At 37.5% G+C, this 15,026-nt stretch overlaps 1 long non-coding RNA gene across 1 annotated transcript in view; it reads right to left on the bottom strand.

Moving 5' to 3' along the window:
* The window catches only part of LOC129532141 (uncharacterized), a 68,033-nt gene extending 53,449 nt beyond the window's left edge, over positions 1 to 14,584 (bottom strand). The window contains exon 1 of the long non-coding RNA XR_008677772.2: positions 14,487 to 14,584. This is a non-coding gene — a long non-coding RNA (uncharacterized lncRNA). The remainder of the gene's footprint in view (positions 1 to 14,486) is intronic.
* Between the last annotated feature and the right edge of the window lie 442 nt (positions 14,585 to 15,026).

Raw genomic sequence — 15,026 nt, 5'->3', positions numbered from 1 at the left:
TTACCTTATTGACTGTATAAAATCTCAACTATATTACAGTCATTCCTGCTTTGCTCAATGTGACTGGTGTCTCTCAACCAACCCTTCTCTTTTCCTGGCATGGGAAGCCTTTGAATACATTCCCTGGACTCCCTTGCCCGAAGGCTGCCTGTTAGTCACCTATTGTCAATGGGAAGCACTAAAATGGGAAGCACTAAAGAAGATTGAAAGTTAGGAAGAAAGACAAGTCCTTTTTTTTTTCTTCAGCTCTGGCAGTGCTTCCAGCAGTGGCTACTAGAGAAGCAGAAAAAGCAACACAGGCAAGTGCCATTTCCTCTCAGGCAACTTAGCTCCAGAAGTACAATAATCATGGGCTATGGGTAGTGAACTTGTCCCTCATTCTTCCTCAGCTTTATGGAGTAGCATCATCCTGCTGTTCCTAATTTTTCCTTCCTTGATTTGGCTTTTTCAACCTTCTAACATCTTTGTAGCTAATTCCTGCTGTTAAATTGCCTCTGTTTTCTATGTTCTGATTGAATACTAATTTGATACACCTCCCAAATGATACATGCCAGATCTTTATAACTGAATTTGAGTAAACGCTGTTCTTCCTGATTTGATGGTTAATATTAAGTGTCAACTTGACTGAATTAAAGGATGCAAAGCATTGTTCCTGGGTGTGTCTGTGAGAGTGTCACCAAAGGAGATTAACATTTAAGTCAGTGAATTGGGAGGTGCAGACCCACCCTCAATCAGGGTGGGCACAATCTAACCAGCTGCCAGAATGGCTAGAATAAAAGCAGGCAGAAGAACCTGGAAAGTCCACACTGGCTACGTCTTGTGGCCTCCATCTTTCTCCCATGCTGGATGCTTCTTGCCCTGAAACAACAAACTCCAAGTTCTTCAGCTTTTGGACTCTTAAACTTACACCAGTGATTTGCCAGGGGCACTCAGGCCTTTAGCCACAGACCGAGGGCTGCACTATTGACTTCCCTACTTTTGAGATTTGGGGACTCAGATTGGCTTCCTGGCCCCTCAGCTTGTAGACAACCTATTGTGAGACTTCACCTTGTGATCATGTGAGTCAATACTCCTAATAAACTCACCTTCATATATATATATCTATCATATTAGTTCTGTCCCTCTAGAGAACTCTAATACAGATTTTTGTACCAGGAGTGGTTCTAGAGCCACAGAATCTTAAGGATGGATTTATTTAGTTAGTTTCAGGGTTTCTGGAGTTGGCTGCTGATATGGTTTGGCTGGATCGCCACCCAAATCTTAACTTGAACTGTAGCTCCCATTATTCCTACATGTTGTGGGAGAGACCCAGTGGGAGATAATTGAATCATGGGGGCAATTTTTCTCATACTGTTCTCCTGGTAGTAAATAAGTCTCATGAGATCTGATGATTTTATAAGGGGTTTCCTCTTTCACTTGGCTCTCATTCTCTGTTGCCTGCTGACATGCTAGACATGACTTTGCTTCTCATTCACCTTCCACCATGATTGTGAGACCTTCCCAGCCATGTGGAACTGTGAGTCAAGTAAACCTCTTTACTTTATAAATTACTCAGTCTCAGGTCTCTCTTTATTAGCAGTTTGAGAACAGACTAATACTGCTGCTTAATGTGATTAGACCTCAAAATTCTAAGGAGTCTCTTTCTAATAGTATGGAGAACACTGATAGTCCTTGGCATGAACTGTTTAGAGAGTCATGCAAAATAAGTTTATTTGATGCTCCTGATTCACCCCTTATGAGAGGCAAGGAGTTTAGTAACTCTATACATAATACATTTGACCATATGTGGAGAACCAATGAATATAATGAAGTTGGTTGGTTGCTCCTAAGTTAACTGGACAAAGTGATGAAAGAAAATGATAAACTCGGGGATTCTCTTTCCTGGATCCAGAGGCATATAGTGAGCCTCAAATCTTCTCAGATTTCTCTGAATGGGAGAAATAACTTATCTCCTGTAGAGAAAGAGCTAAAGTTGTGGAAAATCAGACACAAGCTCTTATCATGCAAGTGGCTGACCTGCAACAAAAGTTGCATGCACGGCCTTGCCAGGTGTTTACTGTTAAAGTGAGAGCTATTATGGTGGGAAAGGACAAATGGAAGTCATTAGAGTTTCCTCTACCTAGAAAAATGGTACATCAAAAACAATATTGCATCCCTGGAGGGATTACAGAGATTAATGCCACCATCAAGGACTTGAAAGATGCAAGGATGGTGATTCCCAACAAAGCCCAGATCAACTCTCCTATTTGGCCTGTGCAGAAGATGAATGCATCTTGGAGAATGACAGTGGATTATTGTAAGCTTAACCAAGGAGTGACTCCATTTGCAGCTGCTGTACCAGATGTGGTTTCACTGCTTGAACAAATTAATACATCTCATGGTCCCTGGTATGCAGCCATTGATTTGGCAAATGCCTTTTTCTGCATTCCTGTCCATAAGGCTGACCAGAAGCAATTTGCCTGCAGCTGGCAAGGCCAGCAATAAACCTTTACTGTCCTACATCAGTGGTATATCAACTGTCCGGTTCTGTGTCATAATCTTGTTTGGAGAGATCCTGATGGCTCTTCCCTTCCACAAGACATCAGACTGGTCCGTTACATTGATGACATTATGCTGATTGGATCCAGTGAGCAAGAAGTAGCAAACACATTGGACTTGTTGGTGAGACATTTGTGTACAGAATGATGGGAAATAAATCCAACTAAAATTCAGGGAACTTCTATCTCAGTAAAATTTCTAGGGGTCCAGTGGTGTGGGGCCTGTTGAGATATTCCTTCTAAGATGAAGGGTAAGGTGCTGCATTTGGCCCCTCCTACAACCAAGAAAGAGGCACAATGCCTAGTCAGCCTATGTGAATTTTGGAGGCAAAACATTCCTCATTTGGGTGTGTTACTCTGGCCCATTTATCGAGTGACCTGAAAGGCTCCCAGTTTTGAGTGGGGTCCAGAACAGGAGAAGGCTCTGCAACAGGTCCAGGCTACTGTATAAGTTGCTCTGCCACTTGGGCCACATGGCCCAGCAGATCCAATGGTGTTTGAGGTATCAGTGACAGATAGGGATGTCATTTGGAGCCTTTGTCAGGCCCCCATAGGTAAATCAGAGCAGAGACCTCTAGGATTTTGGAGCAAGGTCTTCTGCAGATAACTACTTCTGCAGATAACTACTCTCCTTTTAAGAGAGTAGTTATCCAAGAGAGGCTCTTGGCCTGCTACTGGGCTTTGGTACAATCTGAACGTCTTATGGATCATCAAGTCACCATGTGACCAGAACTGCCTATCATGAACTGGGTGTTTTCTGACCCAACTAGGCCTAAAGTGGGGCATGCACAGGAGCATTCTATGGAATTCCATCAAATGGAAGTGGTATATAGGTGATAGGGCTAGAGCAGGTCCTGAGTACACAAGTAAGTTACATGAGGAAGTGGCTCAAATGCCCGTAGTCTTCATTCTTGCCACCTTGCCATCTCTCTCCCAGCCTGCACCAATGGCCTCATACAGAGTTCTCTATGATCAATTGACAGAGCAAGAGTATACAAGAACCTAGTTTACAGATGGTTCTGCAAGATATGCGGACACCACCCAAAAGTGGACAGCTGCAGCACAACAGCCCCTTTTTAAAATGTCCCTGAAGGACAGTAGCGAAGGGAAATCTTCCCAGTGGTGAGAATTTCGAGCAGCGCACCTGGTTGTGGACTTTGCTTGGAAGGGGAAATGGCCAGATGTGCCATTATATACTGATTCATGGGCTGTAGCCAATGGTTTGGCTGGATGGTCAAGGATTTGGAAGAAGCATGATTGAAAATTGGTGACAAAGAAATTTGGGAAAAAGGTGTGCAGATGGACCTCTCCCAGTGGTCAACAACTGAAGATATTTGTATATCATGTGAGAGCTCACCGAAGAGTTACTCTACCTCAGCGGAAGAGGATTTTAATAATCAAGTGGATAGGATGACTCATTTCTGTGGACACCACTCAGTCTCTATCCCTAGCCTCTCCTATCATTACTCAATGGGCATGTAAACAAATTGGCCATGATGGCAGGAATGGAGGTTATGCATGGGCTCAGCAACATGGACTTCCACTCCCCAAAGCTGACCTGGCTATGGCTACTGCTGAGTGCCCAGTTTGCCAGCAGCAGAGACCAGCACTGAGCCCTCGATATGGTACCATTCCTCAGGGTTATCAGCCAGCTCCTTGATGGCAGGTTAATTATATTAGACCTCTTTCATCATGGAAAGGGCAGTGGTTTGTCCTCATTGAAATAGACACTTACTCTGGATATGGGTTTGCCTATCCTGCATGCAATGTTACTGCCAAGACTACCATCCCTGGCCTCATGGAATGCCTTATCCTCCATCATGGTATTCCACATAGCATTGCCTCTGACCAAGTCACTCACTTTACAGCTAAAGAAATGCAGCAGTGGGCTTGTGATCATAGAATTCACTGGTCTTACCATCCTGAAGCAGCTGGATTGATGGAACAGTGGAATGGCCTTTTGAAGTCATAATTACAATGCCAACTAGCTGTCAATACTTTGCAGGGTTGAGGCAAAGTTCTCCAGAAGGCTGTATATGTATGCTCTGAATCTGCATCCAGTATATGGTACTGTTTCTCCCATAGGCAGGATTCACGGGTCCAGGACTCAAGGGGTGGAAATGGAAGTGGCACCACTCACCATCACTCCTAGTGATCCACTAGCAAAATTTTTGCCACCTGTTCCCACAGCATTACTTTCTGCTGGCCTAGGGATCTTAGTTTTGGAGGGAGAAACTCTGCCACCAGGAGACACAATGATTCCATTAAACTGGAAGTTAAGATTGGCATCTGGACACTGTGGGCTCCTCCTATCTCTAAGTCAAAAGGCTAAGAAGGGTGTTACAGTGTTGGCTGAGCTGATTGACCAGGGCTATTAAGATGAAATTAGTCTACTACTCCACAGTGGAGATAAGGAAGAGTATGCATGGAATACAGGAGATCCATTAGGCGTCTCTTAGTATCACCATGCCCTGTGATTAAGGTAAATGGGAAACTACAACAGCCCAATCCAGGCAGGACTACAAATGGCCCAGACCCTTCAGGAATGAAGGTTTGGGTCATTCCACCAGGTAAAACACCACGACCTGTTGAGGCTGAGGTGCTTGCTGAAGGCAATGGGAATACAGAATGGGTACTAGAAGAAGGTAGTCATCAATACCAGCTATGACAACATGACTATTTGCAGAAACAAGGAGTATAAACTTCATGAGTATTTCCTCCTTATTTTGTAAAGAACATTTTTGTGCATGTATACACTTGTATTAAGAAAATGTCCTCATTTTATTGTTTTTCTTTTTTCTTTATCATGGGGCATAAGATTTGTTGACTTCCTGTCAGCATTTAAGTGCTGTTTTCTTTATGAAATAGCATTTGGGTTGGGGATTGGTGTGTTTCTGGTTGTCAGAAAGATAGCTGTATTACGTAAGGTGTAATTATGACCTTACTATCATTTTTATTTGAAGATTATGTATGATTTCAGGAGACATGTATGGGTTCAAGTTGACAAGGGGTGGACTTGTGATGGTTAATATTAAGTGTCAACTTGATTTAATTGAAGGATGCAAAGTATTGTTCCTGGATGTGTCTGTGAGACTGTCGCCAAAGGAGATTAACATTTGAGTCAGTGAACTGGGAGATGCAGACCCACCCTCAATCTGGGTGGGCACAATCTAATCAGCTGCCAGCATGGCTAGAATAAAAGCAGACAGAAGAATGTGAAAGACTACACTGGCTAAGTCTTCTGGCCTCCATCTTTCTCCCATGCTGTGTGCTTTCTTGCCCTGGAACATCAGACTCCAAGTTCTTCAGCTTTTGGACTCTTAAACTTACACCAGTGATTTGCCAGGGGCTGTTGGGCCTTCGGCCACAGACTGAAGGCTACACTATTGGATTCCCTTCTTTTGAGTTTTAGGACTCAGACTGGCTTCTTGGATCCCCAGATTGTAGATGAACTATTGTGGGACTTTACCTTGTGATCGTGTGAGTCAATTCTCCTAATAAACTTCCCTGCACAAATACATCTATCCTATTAGTTCTATAACTCCAGAGAACCCTGACTTCATATAGTACCTTGGTACAGTATAGTGTATATTGACTACAGCATTCAGCTGGAGTTAAGATGGGATTCAGCTACTTATACCCAAGATACAATTTCTCGCTCTTTTATTCACTCACTCAACAAATATTAATCACAGTCCTATTATGTGTCTGACACTCTTCATATACTCCAGGGATAGAGTGATGGCCAAGACAGGCAAATACTTGCTTTCATGGAGCTCACCTTCTATTTTGTGAGAGACAGATATTAGGTAAATAAATCAACTTATAAAAAATTTTCTATGAGTAACATGTAATCTGTATAACATAATTTCAGACCATTAGATGGAGTGATATCTAATCATGGTAAACAGAATGCAAAACTCTATCACATGAAAATAGCATTTCACCTCTGTAGTCATTCTTCAAAAAGCCCATAATCCTAGTCTAATTATAAGGAAAACACCAGACAAACCCAATTGAGGGCATTGTATAAATTTCTGGCCATCATTACACAAAACTTTCAAGATCATCAAAAACAAGGAAACTCACAGTCTAGAGGATCCTAATTCTATCACAGTGATTCTCCCAATTTTATGAGGGTAATTTACTACTTTAATAAGGCTTTAGCTGATACATTAAGCTTTTATTATAAATGCTGCACTCTGGGCCAAAAATAGAATCAATTGGTTTTGCATATTTTAGACTCAATGTTTAGTAATCTATTCAAATGCTTTGAACGTTTAAGTCTCTCGAATCAGAATTTTTAAAGCAGTAAATGAAACATCTGCAATTATTGCTTAATCTCCAAAGAACACTCTCTTTTAATCAGTTAAATTCACTACATTTCAATGTTCAATTTCTTCAGGTACACTGTTTAACTCATTATGTCAAACTAATGTGTTTATGATTACTAGGACAACTAAATAAGTAAAATAAATCTCTTGGAGAAGTTTTCCGAACATAATTTTTCTTGGGGAATGCAGGGAACTGAAACCTTATAAAGCATTTTCACTATTTCCCTGGGACAGGTGGCAACAAAGGAGAAGGTAGAGGAGTCAGGTGACAGTTGATCTGCAATAAGAGTGATGATGAGCTTGCCATATGAAGAACTGGGGGAAAAAAAATTCCAAGCAAAGGGAAGAGCACATTTAGACAGGGAGGCTTTATTTATGTTGATTTCCTTTCAAAGTATCCTTCATTTACTGATTCAATTATTTATTTATGGAGAGTTCACAAGGCCCTAGACTTAGGGCTATATCTTTGACATATTTTTGCCTGTACATATTGGAGTCACACTCATGAAGTAGAAAGAAAGCAAACCATAGGATCACAGAGTTGCAGGTACCAGGAAGACATGTACTCCAATTTTCTCACTCTGTAAATGAGACAAGTGAGGACAAGAGTGGCTAAGGGACTAAAGATACATAGTCCCTGGCTCACAGACCCAGATTATTTTGCCCTCTCATAAACAACGTTCAAAATGGATCTACATGATTCAGTTTAAAATTCTCACTTTGAATAATTTAAATGATACTGGCCTAAAGAAATTGGTGATATGTTTTCACAATCAATTTCATTTCCCAAATGGGTTTATTACCAGTGTATAATCCCTACTGAGGTTTGCCACTTAAGATAAAATTAAACAATGCCATGTTTCCATTCAGTGGTAGAATCTTTAAAAAGAATAAATAAGTGTAACCTAAAATTAGATTTTGGTCAAGAGTGAAAACAGAAATAAGTAGATCATTATAACATGAAACCGAAATAAAGGTTAAACTAACACATAAACAGAATCTAAAGTATTTTATGAGTAAATTAGACTGCCTCACATGAAATGGCATATATTAATCAAAGCATATTATTAAAACATTTTCTTCTAAGAAACTAGAAAATAAAAAAGGGAATTCCATTTGTTATGCCTGGTGCAAAGAATTGTCTTAATCTGTCTATCATAAACAAGAAGTATCAAAGAGGAAACATTTTATAGAAATTACAGTAACACTGGAGGAGTCTCTCATCAGGAGGCACTTCCTACTATTGTTATGATTTACCAATTAACTCCTCTGTAAATCAAAGCTGGTCAAAATGCTATGATGAGACACACACATGTTTTTGAATTGCTGTATAATTGTCTTTTCAGGAACATTTGTAATATAGATTACATTCTCAATGGTTGCTTTCCCCAACAGAAACTGACTTGAAAAGTTTTTTTTCTTAAAAACTTCCTTTAGTGCATAGTTTTCTTACCTTTCATGTTTATTAGGGTGATGTGAGCAATATATTTATGTTTTCCATAGCACTGAGTCATGGAGGGAGAATAATTTAGTTCAGAATAATATGACTCAGTAATTAAGATTTATGGATGAATTATATGTACTAATTAGCTGACAAAATCCTATGAAAGATACTAGTCAATGTATGTAAGCAATTCTTAGAGGAAAGTCGTTTTGACTCCTATTGTCCTTATTTTCTCTCTGCCCCAACTCTTCCATTGACCTCTCCTGTTTGACTTTCATCCTCATTAATCTATTACACTGACTACTAAAAATAAATTAAAAACTTTAGTCTCTTTTTCCTAAAATTAAGAGCATTTATTGCTACTTTTTCTTAGCTTTGCTATGAAAATCTTAAAAAATAAAAATAAAAAATCTGGCTTCCTACCAAACATTCTTTTCATTGCTTTTCAGGTGATCTTATTTACGGAACTTTTGAAACATGCTGTGGGCCTCACCCCAGAGCCACACACTGAGACTCCATGTTAGATTTTCTACCCTTTTTTGGCTTCATATCTACAATGTGATAAACTCAGAGTTAGCTGATATAAATTTCCACATAATTAAATCAAGAAGCATCATTTAATGGATTCAACTGTATACATTGATGAAATAATTGTTCTATATAACTGTTTGAATTATAGTTGATGGAATAATTGTTCTATCCTGCATTCACATTGTTATAGAAAAGACATAACAAAGGTAAATCTTGTAAACAAAGCAATCACTCTTTCTCCTAGAGGTTAAAAGACAGGCCAGGTTAAGTTATAGCCACTGACAAAGCTGAAGTTTTTCATTCTATCTAGCATAAGCAATACATCTGGCAATTATACCAATTCTATAAATTTTGCCAATACCCACTTATATTGTAAAATAGACATTATAGTTAAAAAGAAGAAAAAGAAGGAGAAGATTATTGGGGTCTCTGATAATATGTAGCAACACCTGTGGAAAAGTTTCCTATGGATGTTTGCATAGTATTATGTTTCCAAAAAATTTATGACTTGGATGAATACACATGGAATGGTTTCTGTGCTTGCAGACTGCAATACGATTTGAGTAACTTGTTAGGCGTATCTTACTAACATAGCAGTAGTATAATTTATGACATTTGAGTTTTTTTCTTTAATTACTACATAGCTGATTTGACATAATCAGAATCACTTCAGAGTCTGAAAGTGATAACTCTTCTGGTACTCTATATTTGTTATTTTAAAGTGTATTATTTCATGAAGCTGGTAGTTTTAACAAATTTCTCTACAAAATTCTAAATTCTTTAGACAATTTTCATCTAAGACATTTGTATCCCCTGATAGTTGTTTATATTTATTTTTTTCCTTAAAGTAATTCAATAGTCCTAAATATTCAATAAGAAACTAGTAAAATAAATTTGGCATCACAGCACGCATTCTGAATTCAATGCAGTCTCATAAACTAGGCAATATGAATCAGAAGTCATGAATCATGGTGAGTTTACAAAGTTGTAAATAAGTTAGAAACAAGAACCCCAAAATGAGACTATAAGTAAATTCAAACCACAGATCATCATAATTCTATTTATCAATAGGCAACCAAAATGTCTGTTCCTGTTTTGAAGTTCATTGAAAAGTCAGTAAGAACCCGGCTTATGTGTTTTTCTAGACAACTCAGATCTAACTTATTTCAGTTTGTTGTTTTGAATCTTAGTTTTGAAACTTCCATGTCTCACTTTTAAAAGGTTAGCCTTTTAATATCTTATTTTAAATAATTTTAAATGTACAGACAAATTGCAAGATTAGTCCAAAGAATTCCCATATACCACTATACAACAGTTCCTCAATCATTAACATTTTAAGTCATTTTAAATATTTTTTCTCTCTTTCTGTTTGATTTCTATATTGATTCATGAATTCTTATTGAACTAAAATCAGTTAGTATCATCATTTCCTATGATACTAAAGTTGTGCCAGATGTGGCCAGTGGGGCACCCCTTCATCCTGGTGTGTCCTTTTGACATCATCATCTTGGAAGAGTTAGCTACCCTGATCATCAGGAAGAAGTAGGACTCCTTTTCAAAATGTGGGTCTGAAAAAAAAAAAATGTTGGCTAGATGACTTACTTGGGTGCCACTTATTTCTTTGCCCATGTTTGACTGTAAATTACAATTGTAGTTAGTAGCTGGAAGTGTATAGTGACTAGGGGCTCAGACTCCTCAGGGGTGAGGACTTGACACCCTTAGCTAAGACACTAAGGCCAGCTGATCAGTTCATAGCTGATGGTGAAGGTAATGTAGAATGTATAAAATAGGAGAAAACAAGAGTAGCAGTCCTAGCTTCAAAATAGCTGCAGTGGTAAGGACTATGGTTTGCTGTACTAACTATTCTCTTATACAAGTACCCCAGAAAAAGAGGCCCACTGATATTCTGGAGGAGTGGTTCAAATAACTTAAATAAAGAAGTGTCTTTTCCAGGATGGCCTTGAATCCTGCAGACTGTTGGACTTCTTCTCCCAACCTTGTTAAGTTTTATGATTGTGACAGGCCCCTACATCTTCATAAAGCTTACCATCCTCTTGACTATAAGTGTCTTACCAAAGTATTTGTGACGTATTGATTAACATGATCATCAACATCATTATATTGGTACAATGGGTCAATGTGATATTCTGCAGAATGTCCAGTTTCCTCCAAATTGTATCTGACAGAGAGGAAATCAAGGTAAAATAGCCCTAGGGCCAGACCATAAATGTGCTTTTTCCCATGCATTGATTTTCCCCAAGCCCTCCCAATCTCAATAGCCATCTGATTTCATAGTCCTTACAATTACTATTTCCCCTAAACCTTTCCAATATTGAGATACTGCATTTGTAGTATATCACTTACACTGTTTTCTGTTCACAACCAGCAAAATTTAGCAATTATTCTACTACATCATACCTGGTGCTATAAATACTCCATCTAGTGTCATTGATGCAGTACTTCTTTCCATATAATTAAACCAAGAAGCATCATTTAATGGATTTGACTGTATATGTCGATAAAATAATTGTTCTATATAACTGTTTGAATTATAGTTGATGGAATAATTGTTCTATCCTGCATTCACATTGTTACAGAAAAGACATAACAAAAGTAAATCTTGTAAACAAAGCAATCATTCTTTCTCCTAGAGGTTAAAAGACAGGCCAGGTGAAGTTATAGCCACTGTCTAAGCTGAAGTTTTCCATTCTATCTAGTATAAGCAATAAATCTGGCAATTATACCAATTCTATAAATTTTGCCAATGCCCGCTTATATTGTAAGATAGACATTATAGTTAAAAAGAAGAAAGAGATGGAAAAGATTATTAGGATATCTGATAAGTAGCAACACCTGTGGAAGTTTCCTCTAGATGTTCGCATAGTATTATGTCTCCAAAAAATTTATGACTTGGATTAATACACATGGAATGTTTTTGTCATTGATGAGGTCTTCATCGCCAGTAGCCAACTGGTCACCCAGCTACAAAATTTCCATTTAAAATCTGTTTCTAACACTACTCTTCATATCATCTGCCTTAGTTCAGACTCCTAGAAAACAGAGTCTGAAACCAAACTTGTGTGAAGGTGATTTATTGGCAAGTGCTCTCAGGAACCACATCTATAAGGGATGAGGAAAGGAGGATTGGGTAAAGGAGACAATGAACTACAGTGCAGTTGCAAGAGAGACCTTTGCTAAATCCAAGGGAGGCTCTGAAGCTGGGGCACCCTTCAGAAAAGTCCCAAATAGAAGTAAGGTGGCCAGACTTTGTGACCTCTTAGATGTGGACTGCCCATACATGAAGCAGCTATCTTTGACCAAAGGTAATTCCCCAAGAGCAATTAGCTATTAACTATCAGCAGAAAATACTCCTGGCAGCTGAAACTGATTGTCTTGGTACAAAGTGGGGTTGTGGTGGCACATCACATTCATGACACTATAGTTCATTAATCTTGTGAAGTGCTCCATTTTGTGAAAACATTACAATCTTTAAGTTAATTTTCTGTCAGTGTATTAGGTTTGCTTCCAGTGTTTTCCATTTGCAAGCCATACTGCTAAAATAGTCCTGTATTTTTGTCTTTAGGTGCACTTGAACGAAGATTTTTTTAGAAATCATGGGTCCAAAAGATATTTGTACAACAAAGTGTTCAATTGTTTTGAAAATAGTTAGACAAATTTTGACTCTTAACAGCAAATTTGATCCACACACACTCTCCAACATTTGATAGTCAGATTTCTTAAATTTTTCCCTGTCTAGAGGGCATAAAGTTATATCTCCTTGTATCTTAATTTTTTTCTTATAAATCAGTTTTCAGTATAAATTAATTAAATTAGAATTGCAGCACTCCTAATAGAAACTTTTTAAAAAAAGATTAAAATTAACTTCTTAAAAAAGATTAAAATATCTTTAAAAACTAATTTAAATGAATATGTGTTACAGCCAGCTGTGAAGCTCTAGGAATCTGAATAGAAGGGCATTTATTCTCAGACTTCAAAATATTATGAGCGCTTCAAGAACATATTAATTCTAAATGATTTGTATTTTCTTCATAATTGCCTCAGTATGGGTTTCTATATGCCTCTTCATTCTTTTGAAAATTATAAAAAACTTCTTTATTTTAAAAAAGTTTTATTTCCCATAGAATTTAAAAGAGTTTAACCATATTTTACCATTTGAATGTGATTTGCAAAAATGCTCTAGCTATACTGAATATCTACTTAGTTTATATATCTCTATTTCTATTCATGAGTATTGGCACTGAATCTTGAAATTGATATCAAGGAGCGCAGACTTTTTCTTTTGAAAAACAACTAATTTTTCTTACTGACTAAAGCAGATCTATTTTAATACTATATATTATTAAATATTATCTTTTAATAATTTAGATTATTAAATATAACAACAAGTCCTTATTTGGCATCTGACCAATTTTTAATTGACGTATACTAGTTTTACATATTTATGGGGTACATAGTGATGTTTTGATATACATAATGTATAGTGATTAGATCAGTATCATTACCATGTACATTATCTCAAATATTTTATCTCTTCTCTGTGTTCAGAACATTTCATATCCTTCTTTTACCTATTTGAAACTATGTATTATTGTTAAATATAGTCATCCTACAGTGCTATAGAACACTATAACTTACCTTTTTTATCTAGCTCTAATTTTATATCCTTTAACAAATCTCTCTGTATCCTCCTCTTTCTCCTACCTTCCAGCCAAAGAACAAGTTCTTTAACTATTTGGGAAAAGAAGTTGCTTCAGTACAATATTTGTGAATACCTCTGAGTTTGTTGTCTCTCATTCATCTATTCATTCAACTAATATATGTTGAACATTTTTCCATTCCACATGCTATGTAATGATGTGAAACTGCTTCACCCCTTCTTTTACCCAAACAATGTGCAAGAGAGTAAGAAAATGCCATTTAGACAACTCTCATATCATTACATTTTCCAATAAACAATATTATTTGATAAACACAAATAGCAAGCACTAGTCATTATATTCACATAGACATACTAAACTATTTCCAACAACTGACACTGTGTATGATACATTCAGCTCATCACATCACTCACTCAGAATCTACCTCCTAACAACTGTATCTTTGACTGTATGACTTGCAATTATACATTTTGTTGCTAACTTATACAACTTATCTGGGATCTGCGTGAATATTTCCTCCTCCCCTCACTCACCTTTTAGCCTGCCTTTCTCAACTGGCTTTTCAACCTGGACAAACTCTATAAATTACATTTCTTTTTCTTTTCCAAATAAAACAGTCTCAATCCAACTTGCTAGTTTAACTCTTTGCTTCCATTCACATCTACTTCTGATTTTACCTTGCCCTTTCACCACCAAGGTTATCTTTTGCCCTTTATCCTTTTTCAATTTTCAAGTGCCCTTCAACATTTCTTCCTCCAATGTATTTTCTCTTCTTTCTCTACATACATACATCAGGACCGTTCTATGACTACTCTCCTATGACTACAAGATAGCTTCTCCTGTGACTACAGGATGGTAAATTCATGTTTAATAACTAACTGTATTAGTCCATTCTCATACTGCTATAAAGACATACATGGGCCAGAGTAATTTATAAAGAAAAAAGTTTTAATTGGCTCACAGTTCTGCAGACTACGCAGGCTTCTGCTTCTGGGGAGGCCTCAGGAAACTTACAAAGGTGGAAGGCTGAAGGGAGAGCAATCATGGTCTTCACATGGCTGGCAAGAGAGAGAGAAAGTGAATGGGAAGGTGCCACACACTTTTTAAACAATCAGATCTCGTGAGAACTCTATTGTCACAAGACAGTACTGGAGGGATGGTGCTGAACCATTAGAAACCACCCCCATGATCCAATCACCTCCCACCTGGTTCTACCTCCAACATTGGGAATTACAATTCAACATGAGATTTGGGTGGGAACACAGAACTAAATCATATCAATAACTTTTTGTGCTCCAACACTTCAGTCATTGTTTTATACATTCTGCCCACTGTAAGCATTTCTTGATACAGTCGCTCCAATCCTGGAAACTATTTCATTTGTAGAGGGCATTTTTTTTATAATATAAAAGATACAGAGTCTCTATTAAATGTGATAATCAAAGATAATAGTACATTCCTTTATTTAAAATTTAATTTTATAATGACTTTTTAATTCCGT

Source organism: Gorilla gorilla, chromosome 11, assembly GCF_029281585.2.
Source record: "Gorilla gorilla gorilla isolate KB3781 chromosome 11, NHGRI_mGorGor1-v2.1_pri, whole genome shotgun sequence".
Lineage (NCBI taxonomy): Eukaryota > Metazoa > Chordata > Mammalia > Primates > Hominidae > Gorilla > Gorilla gorilla.
Note: the sequence above shows the minus strand (reverse complement) of the source record. Positions and strands in the feature narration are given on the sequence as shown.